The 22,481-nt window shown below is 32.5% G+C and overlaps 1 long non-coding RNA gene across 1 annotated transcript; it reads left to right on the top strand.

Moving 5' to 3' along the window:
- Positions 1-1,149: 1,149 nt before the first annotated feature.
- Positions 1,150-5,311, top strand: LOC127710054 (uncharacterized). Its single transcript, XR_007985917.1, has 2 exons — positions 1,150-3,194; positions 4,668-5,311. It is a non-coding gene; the product is annotated as an uncharacterized LOC127710054 (long non-coding RNA).
- Positions 5,312-22,481: the final 17,170 nt, after the last annotated feature.

The raw sequence follows: 22,481 nt of genomic DNA, 5'->3' as shown, positions 1-22,481 counted from the left end.
AAAAAGTTAAAATAGCCTTGCAAGACGTCATAATTATTTGGACTAATCTTTTGGCAAATATGGTCGTACCACAGGGGTTTGTTACAATTTGCCGGGTTTTCTATCCTTACGAACCCTGAAAAACTTACCAGGCCAGGTGATAACAAATCTGTCTCCCCTTTTTATCCCACCAGAAAATCAAAAGGTTGTCTCCTTACACCTACATGACAAAAACATATACAAATATGGTATCATTGCCAATGTGACGGCTCTTCAACAGAAACTTAAACCGTAGAAGTTAACAACTATATAGGTCACCGTACAGATTTCAACAATGGGCTAAAAAGCCAAACTGCGTAAGAAGCTACAAAAGGCTAAAATAGATAGACAATATCCGACAAGGGTAGAAATGTTCAGAATGTTGAAAAAAAAATCTACTGTCCATTTGCATCAAAACTAGCAGCTGACTCATAGGAGTTGTTGCCTTAAATACAGATTTTAACCATTTTTTTTTCTTCATATTTCTTGAATTTGCCTTTTTATCTCGAAAACTGTAATAATTAAAGAGAAACTTAAATCTTATTAAAAAGTTATTGCTTTTCAATGATGATTTTGATCCAGTTTTTGCAAAAACTTGGAAACTTTAAATCTTGGGTAAACTCCTTATATTATACTGCCTGGTCTCGTGGTAGCGTGTTCACCTCACATGCAGAAGGTTGTTTATTTTTAACCCAACCGGGTAAAACCAAAGACTTTAAAGTTGGTATTTGCTGCTTCTCCCCTAAGCACGCAGTATTATTAAGGAGTAAGAGCAAATACTGGTTTGTTCAGAGTCAGAATAATGTGTCAAGATAAGGTGACATGTCTCTCTGAGAACTAGTGTTTGAGATAAATTGTCTGGTCAGACAAATATAACTAGTATAAAAAGTGCATGGATACAGAATTAACTAGTATATTTAGTCCGATGTCAGTAATTTATGTCCCCAGACTAATTTTCCTAGTCCATGACATCACTATTCCTAGGTAATAACATGAATAAGGCCCCTATATTTGGTGAATGGAATGATTGTGAGATGCACAGTCTGTCTGGCATGTTTTATATGACCTTGACCTCATTTTCATGGTTCATTGGTCAATGAAAAGTTTGCATTGTTTTGTCAGTTCATCATATGCTTTAAGCAACAGGTAAATTATATTTGGCGGATGTAACGATTGTAAGGTGTGCATGTCTGTCTGGCAGATTCATATAACCATGATCGCATTTTATGGTTCTTTGGTCAATGCTAAGTTTTCTTAGTTTTTTATACGGTCATATATTGGTATGACGTTGGCGTTGTTGTCGTCCGAAGACACATTGGTTTTCGCACTCTAACTTTAGTTTAAGTGAATGGATCTCTATGAAATTTTACCATAAGGATTGATTTTGGGGGTTATGGTACCAACAGTTAAGGAATTAGGGGCCAAAAAGGGGCCAAAAATAAGCATTCTTGTAACTTCCAGACATAACTTGTGTGTTAGTTTATGGATCTCTCTGACATTGTTCCACAAGGTTCTATATCACACAGGGAATGCTGGGATTGATTTTGGGGGTAATTGCCTCAAAATATTAGGAATTAGGGGCCAAAAAAGGGGCAAAAAACAAGCATTTTTCTAGTTTCATGACAATAACTTGTGTGTAAGTGTATGGATCTTTCTGAAATTGTACTACAAGGTTCCATATCACAAAGGGAAAGCTGGAATTGAGTTTGGGGGTAATTGCCCAAAACGTTTAGGAATAAGGGGCCAAAAAGGGGCCAAAAATAAGCATTTTTCTAGTTTCCAGACAATAACTTGTGTTCAAGTGTAAGGATCTCTCTGAAATTGTACTGCGAGGTACCATACCACAAAGGGAAGGCTGGGATTGATTTTGGGGGCAATTGCTTTAAAATTTTAGGAATTAGGGGCCCCAAATGGGGCAAAAAACAAGAATTTTTCTAGTTTCATGACAATAACTTGTGTGTAAGTGTATGGATCTTTCTGAAATTGTACTACAAGGTTCCATATCACAAAGGGAAAGCTGGAATTGAGTTTGGGGGTAATTGCCCAAAATGTTTAGCAAAAAGGGGCCAAAAATAAGCATTTTTCTAGTTTCCAGACAATAACTTGTGTTCAAGTGTATGGATCTCTCTGAAATTGTACTGCAAGGTACCATACCACAAAGGGAAGGCTGGGATTGATTTTGGGGGTAATTGCCTCAAAATTTTAGGAATAAGGGGCCAAAAAGGGGCAAAAAACAAGAATTTTTCTAGTTTCAGGACAATAACTTGTGTGTAAGTGTATGGATCTTTATGAAATTGTACTACAAGGTTCCATATCACAAAGGGAAAGCTGGGTTTGAGTTTGGGGGTAATTGCCCTAAACTTTTAGGAATTTGGGGCCAAAAAAACAAGCATTTTTCTAGTTTACAGACAATAACTTGTGTATAAGTGTATGGATCTCTCTGAAATTGTACTGCAAGGTACCATACCACAAAGGGAAGGCTGGGATTGAGTTTGGGGTGATGAATCATAAGGGGGTTCAAAAAATTGGGGGGGGGGATTTTTTTCCCCTTTTTTTCCTTTTTTTTTCTTTAAAATTTTCCATTTTAAATTGGTTATTTCTGATTTATATATAAAAGCAAATAATAATGATATGGTTTGAATAGGTAAATTAAAAATTTTTAAGTTCTTAGACCACATTCATTCTGTGTCAGAAACCTATGCTGTGTCAATTATTTAATCACAATCCAAATTCAGTGCTGTATCAAGCTTGAATGTTGTGTCCATACTTGCCCCAACTGTTCAGGGTTCGACCTCTGCGGTCGTATCAAGCTGCGCCCAGCGGAGCATTTTATTCATTTTATCAGATATTATAAGCATATGTCTACTTGTTGGTGTATGGAATGACTACAAGGTGTCATATAAAAATAAGAAGATGTCTGTCTGCCAAGTTTAATGTTACTGTGACCTCATTTTCATAGAATATTGATAATATCAAGCAAAAATGATGAGCAAGACAAAATACAAATGATCCAAAATTGTCAGTTGCCTACTCATTATGTAATAGTAGTTATTGTCATTAAATGATAATGTTTACCCTTTTATGTGTAGGGCAAGAACATTAAAGATAAAGGGAAACTATAAACAAAAGAAATTATCAACAAAAATAGATTTACAGACGTAAACAAAGCCTAAATGGTAAGTCCACTTCTATAAAAGTTATTGCCCTAGAATAATGATTATTATGAAAATAAGATGTGGTATGATAAATGAGAACACTATCCACCAGAGTTCAATTAAGTGGATGTAAGCAATGCAATTACTTATTAGAGGCCAATGATGACCTGTACATAATGACAGGCAATATATGGCAGGGTTGATATAAAAATAAAAAGCGGTACGATTGCCAATGAGACTTTTCTCCAATAGAGATCAAATGACATTAAATTTAACAAAATTAGTTCACTGTACAGCCTTCGACAATGAGCAAACCCTATACTGCATAGTAATCCATAAAAGGCCATGAAATAACAAATGTAAAACAATTCAATAAGGGCATGCCGTCATTTAAAAAGGGCATGGTGTCTATCCATGCTAAACATGCTTGGGGGAAACACCATAAAGATGAAAGCTAAGTGCCTGATTTTTGCACAAAACAATAAACAAAAAACAAATATGATATATAGCAACAATTGACAACCACTGAATAATAGACCCCTGACTTGGGACAGACACTTACAAAATGTGGCATGGTTTAACATGTTTGCTGGCGCCAAATCCTCTAATTAAGGACAGTGGTGTAAGTGTCAGTTCAATATAAATACTATAAAATCAGTTGAAAAGGGTTTTTTTCTGCTCTTGGGTCAGGTTATTTAAGGAATGACTATAATATTTTTTCTGTCTATGAAGAAATAACATCAAAAATGTGGTGCACACTGAATAACCCGCGTAGCGGGTTATTTTGAAGTGTGCACCACATTTTTTATGTAATTTCGAATAGACAGAAAAAATATTACAGTCATTTCTTATAATTTAATTCTAAATTCCATTTTAAACCGTAGTTAACCATGAAAAAACGTTGATGACGTCACAGTCACATGACAAAATTATGTCTATGAGCTGATAAACAAACAACGTCAGCCAATCAGAAGACGCGTTACATCCAAAATTAAATTATTTTGATACATTCCCATTTTTATTCTCAATTTTATTAACTTATTAGAATGCAACAAAGCAGAAAAACAGCTACCAAAAACACAGACCGGATGTGGCTGGAAATTTATTCTTTCCCTTTAACAAAAAAGACTCAACATACAGATCTATTAGTACTCACAGTTACTGACAGCTAATTCAAAGCAAATATCAACTAATAAAATAAACATTTAGTGAGCACCCAACCCACCCCTAACCTGGGACAGTGGTTTTAATAACAGCACAACATTTGAACAAACTGTAAACATTTGTTGCAATTGGCTTAACTCGAAAGACTGCAACAAGGCACAAAAAACAACTAATATGAAAACCATAGACACAAAGCACTGAAATAAGAGTTCTTACAATTTTAAATATTCAAATGAAATTTTTATCAAAATATACATAAACATGATAAAAAAGCCATTTTATTGCTGTATTTCTCTTCATTTATAATTTTTGAGTTTTGTGTATTTGTAGGTCAGACATCTTGGTTTTCATGATCATCATTCAACAGGTCAATACTGAACAGCAAACCTAAAGTTGATATTTTGTCTACATAGTGTGACTTTTTTATTAATTTGAAATGGAATGTGTTTTTTTTCCTACATAAGAAAGAGGAAATTTCAACATAATTACTATAAACAAAAAGGAGTCATATCATCATGATCATAGATGCTCAAGAACTTAATCATGTAAATGCAACAATGTAATTATCAATTGAAAGAAGGGAGGAATGAAAAAATATATTAGTATTTTGTTGTCCAAATGAACTTGCTTTGTCCACTCATTTAAATCGCTCCATCCAATAAAGATGTACGGAGGAAGATTTTTGAAGAACAGATTGCATAAATGTTTTGTCTTAGAATTGTAGGAATATTGTAGTGGATGAAATAATTTATTTACTTGACTCTTATATAGTGGACTGAACTAATTGTTCATAGCAAGCTGAAACAAGAAAACTAAAACTTAACAGGAAAAGTGTTTATTTTATAAATTTACAAATATAAATGTAATATTATGAACACCACAAAGGAATGAGATTCAAATCATTTGCATATTCATGTATTGCAATGGAACTATAACAAAGAAAACTTTACCTCATAAAAAGAGTAAACTATTAACTGTGCTTTGTCAATTTATTCAGTCAGAATATGAAATATTTTTTTCAGTTCTATTTTTCATAATAAAACAAAGAAGACAAAGATTTCAAATCAATATTTTTTTCTTTTATTAAGACGTCATCATTTTATTTCAGTTAAAGGATTTTATTTTTTGACTTTAGATATTATTATATTTTCAAAATAATAATAATCTTTATTGTCATATAAACAAATTAAAAACATGTTTGTGACAAAATGAAAAAAACCAAAATACACTCATATATATATTATAAACTTTTTACTACCAAACAGAATTCATTGTAACATACACATTACTGTATATTTATAATTTGAATTCCATAGGATTTTATTTTGTCCCATGGGATATTAAAAATCCCATGGGATAATTATAGTCCCATGGGATTTTTTTTGTCCCATGGGACAACAAATATCCCATGGGACTACAATTATCCCATGGGACCCAAAAAAATCCCATGGGATTTAACCAAAATCCCATGGGATAATGGTCAATCCCATGGGATTTGCCTTATCCCATGGGATATTGAAAATCCCATGTTTTTCTAAATCAAATTACAAAATATATATAATAATAACAGCAGAAAAGCAATGAAATTATTGAATCCCATGTTATTCCGCACATTTTGGTTATTTACACGACACTGTAGGTCTAAGGAGAGGCGGCGGCGGATTTGCAAATGAGTGTTTTGCAAATTAAAAGTGTCCAGTGTTTAAATATTGATGTCTGACAGATAAATGTCATGTGTATATCTGATGGAAGTTATTTGATGGGTTGATTTTCGAATTCAAGTAGCCAAAAAAAATAAGACCTTATCGGACCACATCAACCTTGGGTCAACACTATGTAATATTTAATGATGATTTTTGATCATTGTTGAAGGCCTCACTGTGACCATGTTCTTCGGTCTTTTGAGATATTTGTCTCATTCACTGGGGAAAGCAGATACGCGTTACTGAAGTTACCAGTATCTCAATATGGATGACGCCAAAACTGCTCCCATTTATCTATGCTTCGATCCGAGAGAAAACAATTTAAAAAGGGTATATTTCAGGTATAATTCCATATAAAAAAGACTATAATCTTACACAACCGTTACGATGTATCCCTATAATGAGAAAATTGGGCCAAAAATAGTTTGTAAAGGTGTGCGTAACTGAAATACTATTATAATGGTCTCTTTTTTTGGTAGAAATTGTAGGTCAGGGATGACCATAGCTGTGTTATAATTCACACGAATTTATCAAACAACAAATTAATTCATTTAGTTTCAATGGTAAGAGACCAAGGCCAACTGTGATAAATGATAAGATAATATACTTATCCCAAAGGAACATATTTTAGATAAGATAATTTTTTTATCCCAAAAGAACTTATTTTAAATAAGATAATAATTATCTCAAAAGATCTTACTTTAAATAAGATAATATACTTATCCCAAAGGTACTTACTTTAGATAAGATGATATACTTATCCCAAAGGAACTTACTTTAAATAAGATAATATAATTATCCCAAAAGAACTTATTTTAAACAAGATAATATACTTATCCTAAAGGAACTTACTTTAAATAAATCCAATATTAACAGCAATAACTGTCCTTTCCTTTATTTGAATATTGCAGTTTTACACGAGAAAGTCTACACAAAAATTTAACCCGAAAAGGGACAATTTTTCTTTCCCTATTGTTAATTTTTCTTTTTGGATGGTGATGTTTCATTGTGACTTATTTATACAAACTCGTTCGCTATGCCCGTGTCTGTAGTGACGTTTTGGATTTCAATGAGCGTAATTTATGTATTACTGGTAAATTATTCAGTCAGGGATTTTTCGTTACCACAAATTACTTAAAATATTTTCTAAATTTTTCCATAGATATGGTTGGGAAGTTCGGCTGTACTTGTAGAAAACTTATTTCAAACGGAATAGCACATTCTAATTTTTACGTTGATGTTATTTACCGAGTCCGGAAAATAAGATACGGTCCGGGTAAACTTATCGATCCTTTAAATAAACCTATTTTAAAAGGTTATCAATTCAACACTGAAATTAGATGTGTGAATATTGTTTTTATTGGTATGAATATTGATTTTGTTATCAGTAAATTAAAACCATACTTAATAATATTGTTATACACATATGTACATTCACGGTTCTACAATCTGTCGATTATCATACCTATATTTTGGCATTGCACAAGGTCAAGTTTTTTCTCTGACTGTTAATGAAGTCTTTACACAAAATCCATTGGATAAAGGATTTGTACTGATTGATATTCTAGTCTTAGATACATGATTGCGTGAAACCTCAGGGGTTCACGCATATTAATTAGTTAGAAATAAGGTCTATGGAGGAATATTCGGAACCCTAATTATTGTTCATTCGGAACATTTAAATTTCTTATCTGTATTAGCTTCCTGCAATTAAGAACACCTCCATACGGATCATTTAAGATATCTAAAACTTGGTAATAAAGAACTTTAAACAGATCGCTTAACCTCACTTTTATGCTACATGTGCTATATGGTAATAAAAGATATAGTTGATAATCTATATAAAAAAAATAAAAATAGATTCCCATACGTATAATTCTTAAAGAATAATAATGATTCAAAACAAGGACACATGTACCTCAGTCTTTCAAAAAATCATTAAATTAATCTAGAAATAATTAATGAGGCATTGTGTAATGGTCAACTAGTAGGAGACATTAATTAATGTTCCTTTCAACTGATCATCAATAAGTGTAGCTCTACCACGAGACGCATTGAGAGATTAAATGATCTAATATAAAACCATTTTTGTAGAGGCATAACTTTTAAGTTCAAGATACAAAAGATTTCATTAATAAAACACACGAGGTAAAAAGGGAATGCTTTCTTATTGCCTATGATGAAACGTAAATGTACACAAATATGATCATTGATAATTTAAAAGAAACAGTTATCAATTCAGAAGAATTAATTGACACAAAAGAATATCCTTTAAAGATTCTCAACAAAAAAGATTACACTGCATTTGTTTAATTTATTCTAAGAAACAATAAATTTGAGTTTAATGGAAAGTTATACAAACAAGTTATAGGAGCGCCCCCTCCATAAGTGGTATATTTTCACCATCATGCACATATCTGCATCTGTCTGTCCTATTAATAAATATCTTAGATAAGTTCAAATGGAAAGAAAACATCAAATTACACTGTCAATATAGAGATGGCGGTTTTATGGTCTTGACATGCAAAATAGAGCAAGTAGAAGTAGAAAATTTCCCCTATACTTAAGTTCACATATGAGGTAGTAGTTGGGATACTTTTGAAAAGGGACCCATGCTTGAAAAGTTAACTGTAAGCAAAAAATCCCAAATCACTGTTTATAATTTCTAAATTATAGGCAACAAACATAAGTTAGCAAAAAACAGTGTAAAGTTTTGAGATTTATTACGTATGTTGATTTAAGGAACCGCATTTCATAATAATCGAATTATCCTGCGACTGTTATGATTATATAATATTTGGTAAACTGCTTGCCAATGAGAGAACTTTTCAATAAACATGGCGTTGAATGTTGAGTCTTAGCAAAGCGAGCTAAATGACATCAAATTGGCCAGTGTTTTACAAGATATAAATCAATGGCAATATTTTTATACAAAAAAAAAACCCAACGAAAAACAGACACAATAATAAGGAAACAAAAAAAAACAGGCTCCGGATTTGGACATGTATATTAAGTATACATGTATAAGCAGCAAATTGAATGTATTAGCTGGATCCAAACCCATTTCTAAGGTGGTACGGGATTTTACGGCACAAAATAAAATGGTAAGCAAGTAGATTTTGTCTTATTTGGTAGGAATAAAACTTTCACATTTTATGAAACAAAATATCGTAAAATTACTTAGGGATTCTAGTTGAAATATTACCTCTACCAATAAACACCCTAGAAGTGTCATCCATTGGTAGTAGTTTGACCTTTCACACTGGTACAAATGAAAGCTAACACCATCCAGAAATGAACTATTGAAATTAAAACATTCCTTATCTCCCTACTTTATATTTAACACCACTCTCAACATGTCGTAATTGTCCTGATTAAATTTTACAATAAAAAGAAAATATTATCCTCCACACACATGGTAATGAAAATACTGAGATATAATTTACAATTCAGTTGAAATAATAATTAGCATAACAAAAGTTCTAAGGTTCACGTATTGACTTTTTTTTTAAAAGCAACTTGCTTTTTTATTAGTCTTTATTGACTTTAAACTAGCTGTCAGTAATTGTAAGTACTATCAAATCTGTACTTTATGACACTTTTTGTAGTGAGGGATGTATAAATGCTATGCCCCGTCCGGTCTGTGTTTGTTAGATGTTTTTCTGCTTTGTATCAATCTGATGAGTTAAACCCTTTTCAACTGATTTTTATAGTTTGTTCTTATGTTGTACTGTTACACCACTGTCCCAGGTTAGGGGAGGGTTGGCGCCTTCAAACATGTTTAACCCCGACACATTCTGTATGTGCCTCTCCTAAGTTAGGAGCCTGTAGTTCAGTGGTTGTCGATGGTTCATGTCTGTCATATTTGTTTGTCGTAAATTTTTTTGTTATTAATTAGGCCGTTATTTTTCTCAATTGAATTGTTTCATACTCTTCATGTCGGGGCCTTTTATAGCCGACTATACGGTATGGGGTTTTCTCATTGTTGAAGGCCTTACGGTTGCTTATAATTGCTTACATCCACTTCATTTAAACTTTGGTGGATAGTTGTCTCGTTGGCAATCATACCACATCTACTTATTTTATATTATGTATGTAAGTTAGAATAATGTTCATAAAAATACAGACGGATGCGTGAAACACTTACATATGGCAAACGCGCGCAATAAATTTGTTAGTTCAAGGATGTAGGCACTAAGTTTGGTCCTTAAACAATTAAAAGACGTCAAAAGAGCATGCAGGACAAGTGTGTTTTCTTCTTTTGGCAATGAAATAAACATGCTGGAATCCGCTTGTATTTAACGCTTTGCTCTATGAACAAAGTGTAATAGTCAGCCAAGAATCAGTTTGGTACCATTAAAAAGTTTAAACCCGCTGCATTTGTTTGCACCTGTCCTAAGTCAGGAATCTGATGTTTAGTAGTTGTCGTTTGTTGATGTGGTTCATAAATGTTTCTCGTTTCTCGTTTTTTATTTAGATTAGACCGTTGGTTTTCCCGTTTGAATGGTTTTACACTAGTAATTTTTGGGGCCCTTTATAGCTTGCTGTTCGGTGTAAGCCAAGGCTCCGTGTTGAAGACCGTACTTTGACCTATAATGGTTTACTTTTATAAATTTTGAATTGGATGGAGAGTTGTCTCATTGGCACTCCTACCACATCTTCTTATATCTAATAGTAATGAAAATAATAGGAATCAAACGTAGTGAAAACTTAAGATAATTCATAAGAACTAAAGAACCGGCACAGATATGTTCTATCTGTGTCTGAGCGAAACCGACTAAGGTATGTTTTATTTGTGTCTGAGCAAAACCGGCACAGATATGTTCTATAGCAAATAGATATAAGAAGATGTGGTATGAGTGCCAATGAGACAACTCCCCATCCAATTTGTAAAAGTAAACCATTATAGGTCAAAGTACGGCCTTCAACACGAAGCCTTAGCTCACACCGAACAGCAAGCTATAAAGGGCCTCAAAAATGTCTAGTGTAAAACCATTCAAACAGGAAAACCAACGGTCTAATCTATATAAAAAAAAGAGAAACGAGAAACACTTATGAACCACATCAACAAACGACAACCACTGAACATCAGGTTCCTAACTTATGACAGGTGCAAACAAATGCAGCGGGTTTAAACGTTTTAATAGTCGCCAACCTTCACCCTACCTGAAACAATAGTGTAACATCACAACATAGAAAGAAACCGACAAAGATATGTTCAATCTGTGTCTAAGCAAAACCGACAAAGATAGTTATGTGCTATCTGTGTCTGAGCAAATCCGACAACGAAATGTTTTATCTGCCTCTTGGCAAAACCGACAAATATATACTTATGGTCTGTCTCTGTGCAGAAATGAAAGTCATGCTTTTGTTTCGGAATTCTAAAAATAGCAATATCAAAATAAATTGTGAAATTTTGCAGTTTTAGCCGACTGTAATTTAACAGCAAATAATAGATCGGAATGTACTTCAGTACTAACTGGAATGATAACATCCAATTGCAATGTCTTATAAAATTCTATAGACGAAAATTAAATTGGTTCGTTCTCTTAATTTCACTTTTTGTTTCATCAATGACATGCTGTCATTCAAAGACGTAACGTTTATGTCAGATTAAATCACACAGTATACAACGGAGGATAGATTAATACTTTCAAGTCTGGAACAAAGCATGCGTAGAAAATTGTTAATTTCACTGTGGTAACGGCATCGTACATAATGTTAGCCTGACAAGTTCTACGAAAATTTTCATTTATTGCCAGTAAAATCAGATGTTACACACATGCGCTGGTGATATTATTCAATTTTCTTATATTGGTAATGTATCAATTAGTAAACGGTTGTTTGCACTCCTGTTTTTTTAAGCTATATGGTAATTCATCTGATTTAAGAGTACATCAGAGTCATACTGTCGACTAGAGCTGAACTATGCCAATTCTTTACTTTAAAGTTCTATGATTACATACTAGTATGAATTCTTTTTAATTTTTTGCGAGTTTTGGAAGTGTTTATGGGCCACTCGATATCCTCGGAATCACGATTCTCGGAACGTCTCGAAAATTTTCCATCATTTATATAGGTAGTTACAAGTATTATCGTTAAACTTTATATAAATATATAAAGTTGATTTCTGTTGCTTTATGGATCTTATATAATTGATTTCATTTTTGTTCAAGATTTATGAAAGTCAACAATTTTATTAAGGTGATCTCCAACTTATATTATTGTTTATCATAGTTTCCTCAAATAACCAGGTCCAATCTAAATAGTTCATCAAAGAATAAACCAGAAACAGATTTTTACTCTAATGGCCATCATTTTACTATGTTTATATTTAGAAAGGAAAATACTTAAAATATGCAAGTTGTTCATATTGTCTAGGATTATTAATTTAATGATTTTTTTATTTAAAAGAGGGTTAATGAAGAACAGATTCTGTCTTTTTCAACTTTTCGTCTTGAAATTACTCAAATCAAAATGGTAATATGCCAAATAAATTACCAAGCTGAAGAGCATTGAGGACCCGTAATTCGGAAAGGTTTTGTCAAATAATGCCAAGGTGAACTACTATTCCTCTCTAGTGACAATGTTTCTTTTGGGATACACATCAGAACACGCCAGAACATAAAATAAGTAGAGGAATATTCTAGGCGCACAATTTTGATTTTATTGTGCGATCTAGTTTTTTAGAAGCTGTATGTTTCTAGTATGGCTTTATGTTCCACTGTTGTAGTCATATCTTATTTCAGTACTAGCGTGGTATTGAAAATAGCAAAAACTCATGTAGGATCATCCCAGATACATTGTGTTTATATATGCGAGACACCTTATGAGGAAAGCTTTGTTTATGTTTATCTCATAGTTTTATTTTAAACTGTGTCTAGTGGTGTTGGTCATCTTGAATTTGGATTAGCTACAAACTGACAATTTGTATTAGGCTATTTTTAGGGCAAGGTGAACTTATACATAGTAGGAACATAAACTAAAATTTTATTGTGTTCCTAGAAACTTTTCACATGCCCCTAGCCGCCCATGCTTTGGTTGAAATTATTTAGAAGATTTTTTTCAAATATAATTTTATTGTTTTAATCAATTACTAAATTCAATTGATTGTTCAATGATTATAGATTTCTACGAGAGAGAAAAGAAATATGAAGAATACAAATTTAACACCATTACTATAGTATTTGTTGCATGATCAATTATGTCAAAATATATTTTTTTGTGAATAAAGTTATAAATAAATCTTAATGGAAAGTGTAGACGAAAACAGAAGCATGTGGTTTTCACATCATGGTATAAAAATAGAGCAGTGTTGTCCTTACCGAAAATTTGGACTTAGTAAATAAGTAAATAACGCAATTCAATTCTAGAAGTCAGTTAGGCTTTGTGAGTCTCGTCCTTTTACAAAAATATTGTCTATAAATTAATGACAATTTGTACTTGGTACTCTTAAGTAAGTTCCAAGTCAAGAGCCTCTGGTTTTTGTTAGTCTTGTATGTTTTTAATCGTAAGTTCATTTTAATGTTTTGGATTTTGAACTAGTACACATTTTGTTTAGGGGCCATCTGAAGCCTGCCTCCGGGTTTGGGATTTTCTCGCTTTGTTGAAGACCCATTGGAGGCCTTCGACTGCTTTCTGTTCTTTTGTCGGGTTACTGTCTCTTTGACACATTTCCCATTTCCATTCTCAATTTTTAAGAATGTTAGGTTCAAATGAAAATTAAATCCTTTAATCTCCGTGAAAAATTAAAGAAAACATTTATTGCTTCAGTAGTACCATGTGCTGACAGTTGTGATAGATAATGCAAAATGTTTCAATCATTTTACCTTACATTTCATTTCATGGACATGTAGATATGGATGGTCTTTTTTAAAATTTTACAAATTCATACAGAAGGTATACGCATATCAATAAACTGAACTCAGTGCAAAGAACCTTAAGAGTACACTTAGACAGAGAGCTCAATCCAGTGAAATACTTTGTTATACTGGTCTCGTGTAACTTGAAATATCACTGTCTGTTACCAAACTGCATTGAGATCACGAAAAAAATAAGAAAATTACTTCTATTAGAAGTTAAATTCAATGGAAGTAAAGAAGCTGTTTGAATAAATGTAGAATGTGTCTATGGGCCCCCGCTTGTAAATATACATGAGTCAACTTCCATTTCAAAACATTAGGTTGAGGCAAACTTAAGTTAGAGAACGGAAACAACAGATTTAGCATTTTTCTATCTTAAGGCTCCGTATTCAAGGCCGTACTTTGAACTATGATTGTTTACTTTTTACAAATTGTGACTTGGATGGAGAGTTGTATCATTGGTACTCGTACCACATCTTCTTACATCTAATAACTCATGAACAGTAAAAGTGACGCCACTCAATATCGAACTTGATCTGTGTTTTGGGGTAATAAGCATTGCGTATAAGGTTTATAACACTTGATTGAGGCAAACTTATGTTAGAGAACGGATACGAAAAATTCAGCATTTTCTATGTTTATAAAAAGGCATGATAACTCATGAACGGTAAAAGTGACGCCACCCAATTTCTAATGACTACTGTGCTGGTGATACCCATGGTTGAACCTCCACCAGCACTGGCATCAACCCACACACAATTTTATTATAAAAATATTCAATCTTATTTTTGATTTCTTGGCAAATGATTATATGCATACCCTTCACAAGGAGTGTCAAATTTTACAAATTTATACTACATATACATTTTTGTAATAATTTATAGTTTATTTTTCAACTGATTAAAGCTTACAAACTTAAATTGTTCATCACTTTCTCTTTATATGTCTTTTTACATTCTGTTTTGAACAAAGCGATTTGTTACATACACTGCACATGTATTTCTATCAAATCTGACATTATTACAAAGCCAATCAAATAAAATTGAGTCGAACTTGAAAATAAATGTTCAATCAAATATATATGCAAGTCGTCAAGTGTGGCTAGATGCACATATCGTTGGTCAATTGAAAGACATGTCCTAATTAGGTGTTTTTAAAACTTCTAGAAATATTGACGGAAATAAGGGATGAGTAGTGGAAAATAAATGAAAACGGAACGACTGATTTAAATAAAAAGGATGTTTGATATACTGTATATTTCGGTTTATTTTTAAGATATATACGATGCTTTATTTTTGTCCAGTTTCTTAATCAAAATAATTAAAATGAGAAGATAATTACCTTACAGCTTCATTTTCCGGCGATGCATAAATGTTTAATGAAATAAAACAAGATAAGCGTCTTTGACCCACTTTATCTTCATATTCGGATACTTGCGGATATCTTCTCATAGTTCAACGGAAATATTAGAAAAGAACCCTGATAGAACCAATAAGTTGGGTTGCTATAACAAAACAACCCGGATGTTGAACCAGTTACCATGGTTTCGAACCAAAGAACCCGGATAGAACCAAGGTTCAGAACCAAGGTTCAGAACCAAAAGACCCGGATGGAACCAAGGTTTTGAACCAGAGTGCCCGGATAGAACCTAATTGCATTCAGAATTCTCATGACTTTTTTACCTTTAACGTATTTCCCAAATCATTTATTTATTTAGTATATTTATAGTATATTTATATATAATTTATGTCTTTGATACGGTCCTTCTATGGATAGGCTACCACATGACATTGTATATTTTAACAATCCGGCAAAGTTCATTTGTAGTTTTGAAAGTAAAACAATAAAGACTAGGTTGCATTCTAAAAATGATTTATATGTTAGAACCAATTTGCCTTTTGACAAAACATATATGTTTTTAATATTTTGAATGTTCATTAAATATCAAGTATAAGGATAACGCAATTATATAATTCATGCTTTGGGACGGTCCCTTCACGCGTTGTGTGTGTTGTATTTAAAAAACATGGGAATAGTTTATTGATATACAATTTATTCCTAATAATTGTAGAATATAATTAAAATTGTAATGTATACGAACATTTTGTCTAACAGGTTTGATCAGTCATTACATTTATGAAAATTATATGTAACGTATGAGCACCAATGAGCATTGATGCGTACCCAAATTTAGCTAAATCAAGGACGTATAACTAATATACGTCCTTGGCTAAATATATAAATTTTAAACGGTCGTGAATGAAAAAATACTTGCGTGGTTTCAATTCACAAGGATTTTAAATCCTTGCATCTCACAAAAAACGTAATTAATATTTTACAATAATCATAACAAAATTTAATTACTATCATAATGTCAATTATTTTTAAAAAATTTCTTTTCTTTTATTAGTTCAACCTTATAGCATCTAAATATTTGTACTATAGTATGATTTTGAAAATTGTATTCATTGTGATGGTCAGCTATCCTACACGTCTTGATTCAGTCACATTACACATCACCCTGTTCACACGCACACTATCGGTTTGCGTTCACAAAAATTCCGGATAAAATGTCAATGAATACGGAGTCAAAACACTTGAGGTAGGTAGTTTGACATCCGAATTCAACTATTAGATTAATATATGTGATGACGCAAATGCGTATTCTTATCCAGATTACAGTGCGTATGCTTTCTATTTACTATTTCTTGCACAAAAATACCACGTTCACGCATAAATATTAATTTCACTCGCGAATGTGAATTTTCGCTTTTCTTATCTAAATTCAGGACACGGCAATAAGAGCTTGCCATGTGACTTTCAAGCACGGTCATCATTGCTTACGATATTCTGACATCTAGCTGTTTCTCTTTTGTTTTCTTTTTTGAGTCACTGTCCTTTTATAAACTTTGACATTTTCGAAATGCCAAGGATTTTCTACCCAAGGAATAGATTACTTAACTTCTTACTTTATTTAGCCTTTTTAACTATTTTTATTCGAGCGTCACTGTTGATTTTTTGTAGACTTAACTCGCTTCTAGCGTACAACATGTTAATCCTGGTATTTTTTTTTATATCTATACATGTCTTTTTATATAAATTGGTTCTTTTGAGAGTATGTTCAGGTATATTCATAAAACTTCTGAAAATAAGATATTCTTCAAAACCAAGTTTCCCTGTAAAATATTTGGATTGATTTAAGTAAAATCAGGAAATCCTTAAAATTTGAGATGTTTTATGAGACCAAAAATAAGTCTCTTTATAAGAGGTCCAAATGAAGCTGGTGTGTTACTCTCAAGAAAAATATACGAAACCTTCTTATCAGTTGCATGCCACAGGGTTTCACTTCACATGGAAAATGGACTTTAAATTTATCTGTACAACATCTACCATAAGTACAGACAACTTCAACAACGAGTTGAGAATATGAAGGCATCCATGCAGGAAACAAAATATAAAGATGTGATAGATAAAATAAATGAATCCAGATTATACAGCAAACTGAGTGCTTAAATTTATATTGCGATTGGTTTGTGCAATTTGCATTATACATCCGGTTTTTACAAACTGGGATTTGCAATAGGATTATAAAACATGATGTACAATCCCAAGTAATAAATGAATAGTCGAGCTTTAAAATGTATATTAAAATAGTAGCTGTATATACACTTTTCAATTCACACCTATCCAACATTGCTTTCAACTAACTTGTGCAAGAATGTACACACTATTACATATTTTTAATAAAGGTAGTTTAACTTCATCATTATCTCCTTCTATTCACAGTCAATTATTTCAATTCAAAAGCAAACAAAAATTCAGCAACAATATTATGGTGACCAGTCAGCGGTCTTAGGTTCACGTATTGCTTTTCTTTTTTTTAAGAAAGCAATTTGTTTCATAGACGCATATGATTAAATATTTTTGGTCGAGTTTGTAATTATGAATTTATTCAAGTAGTTTAAATTTTAATTGTTTCTGAGTTATACAAATCATAATTTGATAAACTTTTGAATTACAATTAAATGTGTATAACTACGTTTAATAGCTTTATTCAACTTTGTTGAGTTTTACTAATATTTGAACGCATTGTATTGTGAACGTAAAGTTTAAATTTCCTTATTTGAACAAATTTTTCTATGATCTTTTTCGTATTATACAATTAAAAGACATTAAATAGCATGTAGAACAATTTTTTTTTCTCTTCTTCTGGTAATGAAATAAACTGGAATCCGCTTGCATTTAATGCTTCGCTCTATGAACAAAGTGTAGTAGTCAACCGAGAACCAGCTTAGTAATGGAAATGATAGGAATCAAACGTAGTGAAAACTAAAGATACACAGATATGCTCCCTCTTCGTCTCATGACTTCTGAGCCAAACCAAAACATTTTATTTATTTCAGGAGTTAGATAATGGGTCTTATCATGCCTCCTCAAAATTTGAATAACAAATACAAAAGTTCCCCAGGACACATATTTAAAAAAACAAAACAGTCTATGAGCACCTACGGGAGCAACCATTTGATTTTTATGGTGGGGGGGGGGGGGGCATTTTTTTCTAGTTGTAATCTCTGTCCTGCCTTTTTATTTTTCACTCTATGTGGTCCTGCCTTTTTTTTTTATTAGTTTATCCTGACTTTTTTTTACATAATGCCTTTTTTTTTGCCAAGTTGCTCATCCTGTTTTTTTTTTTACTCAAAACTCCTGTCCTGCCTTTTTTTCAAATTTCATCCTAGCCCCCCATAAAAATCAAATGGTAGCTCCCGAACCAAAAAGGACAAAACAAAAACCAGACTGCAAAAACCGTCTTTTTGATATAAAATTTAAATTTCGTAGAAAAATATGGGATCCTTTCAAATGTGGACCGCTAATATAATATATTGAATAGTATTTCGTGACAATTTGAAATAAATTGATTAGTTAACACATAGTCGAAAGATGTCAAAAGTTATGACCTTTCCAAACAGGCAATTATATATATATATAAAACACTTAGTAAAGAATAGGTCATGATTTATTCAGACTGAATAGTGACCGAGAGAAGTCGGTTATCAAGTACTATTGTCGAACACTGCCGTCGATATACGTCGACTTGTTCGCAGAGTAAATGTTAAAATCAGAAAGGTCTAAAACAAGAACTGGTAAATTCAGACTCTACACAGTTTGTAGTGTATTAAATTCCTATTTGTCTGTTTGTCATATACATTTCTTATCGACACTAGACCATAATTAATACTTTCCAGTACGAAGCTATCATGCATTACTTGCATTTCCTATACTTATGCTACCAATAACTCTTATTTTCTTATACACTATATATACTGCATCCACTGTTCTAGTCCCCATCGAGAACATAGCTACACTTCTCTAGTATTTTTCAAACCAAATCATATAAAATATACCAACCTAAAACTCATTTTTTTACCTAGATGTGAAAACGTCTTATCACAAGTTACTACTTATAGACCAGAAGAGTCAATTATACCTAATTTGGTTTCCTTTTATTTTATGACAGCTTTTATTCACAAGAATAAACACAGTCCTATTATAACACATTCATTATATCTGATATAGTTTTGACCTATATACAATGGTATTCTGTTTATAAGTTAGACACCAAAACATATCTTGTTTTATTAATAAAAAGGCGAAATGTCATAAGATTTTAAAGTTTTGTTGTTTGCGAAACGACCGTCCATCAATCTGGACGTTTTAAACTTTTATAGCTAATACTTTCCAATAGTCCATTGAGATCTAATAACGTTAATGTTCTACTGTATCTCTAACATAAAATAAGTGAAGTTTCTTAATTATTATTGTAGTAGAAAAGCACTCAAATACATTTTCCATCTTCTAAAAAATGTGTAATATATAATCAACATATGGTACTATAGCCGTAATGCATCGCGCTTTCTATGATAACTTCATTAAAATATTTTGTTTTATGTTGAAGGCGAATCTTCAAGATTGAGATAAATCAAAAGCAAAGACAGGCATAAGGAAAACAAATATTTTCGTTTTTTGATTGAATGCAGCCAGTTACAACTGCGACCAATGGAAATAATTTCCTCGTGGATTAAAATTTCTGTCTACCTATGGTGTAGAGGACGGTACTGGATCGTAGCCCATGGCTAACGGAGATGGGTAAAATTGGTTCGTATTGCTTAATAGTTCTGTTGTATATCTAGAGTTTGCTTAAATTCTCTGTGGTGGACACAATAAACAAGTTTAACCCCACTGCACGTATAGGCCAAAGTCAGGAACCTACTAGCTCGTCTGTGGTTGACTTTTGTTTTATCTCAATGTTTTTGTCGTGTAGGGAACTTGGCATTTATGGCCGATCTCAAATAGTCTCTGTTAAATATATTTACCACTTTTAAGAGCTAACATAGTGTTACAACACTTTTCTAATGTTGAAGACCGTATGTACAAACTGTGACAAGTCGTGTAAACAATACGGTGATAAATGCATATCACTTCTCAAAAGAGTAACAAGTCTACATCATGCGCAGGTGACGCATATACATATCACTTAGCAGAAGAGTGATACGTATACACCATACGCAGGTGCTACATGTATATTAAGAAGCAGAACATTGATGTCTTAACTATACCCACGTGATGCATGAATGTCACTTCTCAAAGGAGTGACAAATCTACATTATGCGCAGGTGGTGCATATATATCACTTAGCAGGAAAATAAGAAGTCTACACTTTACTCAGGTAATGCATGTACATTAAAAAGCAGAAGATTGATGTTTAAACTATACGCTCGTGATGCATGTACAGTGTACGTAATGTGCGAATCCTAAAATGTCATTTTTACTGTATCCGTGATGAATTTCTGATGTAGAATGATAAATAAACAGACGACAAATTCAAGATTTTTGAATAAAATAAGAAATAATATAAAATGTGTACTGTTTTTATAAATTCATGATATAGGTATGAGATGCGGACGGGTTTTTCTTCGCGCCTACAGCCATCCAGGTACAAAATTGATACACAAATAGATAAATATTAAGAATAGTTCACGAACAGAGCGTGCAAGAGATTTAAAAGTAGCAGTTAAGTTTCATTTGCAGAAAAATGTACCTTTTAACATAATTATTAATGTTGTTTAACTCAAAACAGGTTTTGTTATTCAGCTTGTTGATATTGAATCAAATTCCACTATGCTGTTTTCGTTATGCGATTCATGTTTACTGTCGAATAATGATACTAGACTTTCATTTTCACTGTAGGGCGATTCATTTCTATTGTATATGCGATGCATTTTCAAAGAAGGGAATTAATTAATTTTCATTATATAAAGTCTTAATTCAGCCGACTCTCTAACAAAATTTATGAAGTCAGAAGGATTGATTATATATGCATACTTAGTGAGTGAAAGTCTGAGGTAATATATCAATAAATTCCTTAAGCATGGTATTTATTAGTCCCCTACCGACGAAGTCGAAGGGGACCTTAGGTCTGTCTGTCTGTCTGTCTGTCTGTCTGTCTGTCTGTCTGTCTGTCTGTCTGTCTGTCTGTCTGTCTGTCTGTCTGTCTGTCTGTCTGTCTGTTCTGTCTGTCTGTCTGTCTGTCTGTCTGTCTGTCTGTCTGTCTGTCTGTCTGTCTGTCTGTCTGTCTGTCTGTCTGTCTGTCTGTCTGTCTGTCTGTCTGTCTGTCTGTCCATCTGTCAGTCTGGCAAATCAGTTTTCCAGACTTTTTTTCTTCGTGCTTGAAGATATTGATTTGATATTTGGTTTATTGATTTATCATGACAAGTTGCAGATCAAGTTCAATTTTCACGATTTTAGCTTTTCTCTTTGTTCGGTTAAAGCACTTTCCCTAGAAATAAATTTTTGATGAAATACTCATTAATAAGTAGATTTCCGTTCAAAGGGAAATAACTCATTTTTTAAAAGACAAAATGACACTTTGGACTTTTTTTCCTTTTCTTTGGTAAATTGTTTGGAGAATTTAGTGGTAGGTTTGTTTGTCATTCTTGAAGATATTGATTTGATAATTAGTGTATAGTTTTATCATGACAAGTTACAGATCAAGTTGGAAATTTGTTCCAGTCTGATAACTTTGTGCAGAGTTATGGTCTTTGGACATAGAAAATTCACTTAAATAATCAGTTATCAACAGTTTGTTTCGTCATGCTTGAAGATTTTGACTTGATATTTTTATGTAGTTTACACCATGACAAGTTATAGATCAAGTTAGAATTTCGTTCCATTACAATGAATTTTAACCGGTAGAGGACTATGTATTGCCATACAATACTCACAGAATGCTTGTTGCTAATATAGTCAATTCTATTTTCTCCAATAATTTGTCCTGATCTGTATATGTAGGATAAAATTTATTCTTTCCTATGACACGTCATCATTAAATACATATATCTTGGACAGTCAAGCCAATCAACGTCACCGGAAAAGCAAAGTTTCTGTTTCGGTCTAAATCTACACCGCATACTAATAAATTAAACGTCATTAGAGCTAATTTCATAATGCTTGTAGTTAAAAGGTGTGGTTGGCCTTGATTGTGTAAATGTTGCCTAAGCATTGTAATTAAGATTGAGCAAACG

The sequence above is a fragment of the Mytilus californianus genome, unplaced genomic scaffold (assembly GCF_021869535.1).
Source record: "Mytilus californianus isolate M0D057914Y unplaced genomic scaffold, xbMytCali1.0.p SCAF_7, whole genome shotgun sequence".
NCBI classification, from domain to species: domain Eukaryota; kingdom Metazoa; phylum Mollusca; class Bivalvia; order Mytilida; family Mytilidae; genus Mytilus; species Mytilus californianus.
Note: the sequence above shows the minus strand (reverse complement) of the source record. Positions and strands in the feature narration are given on the sequence as shown.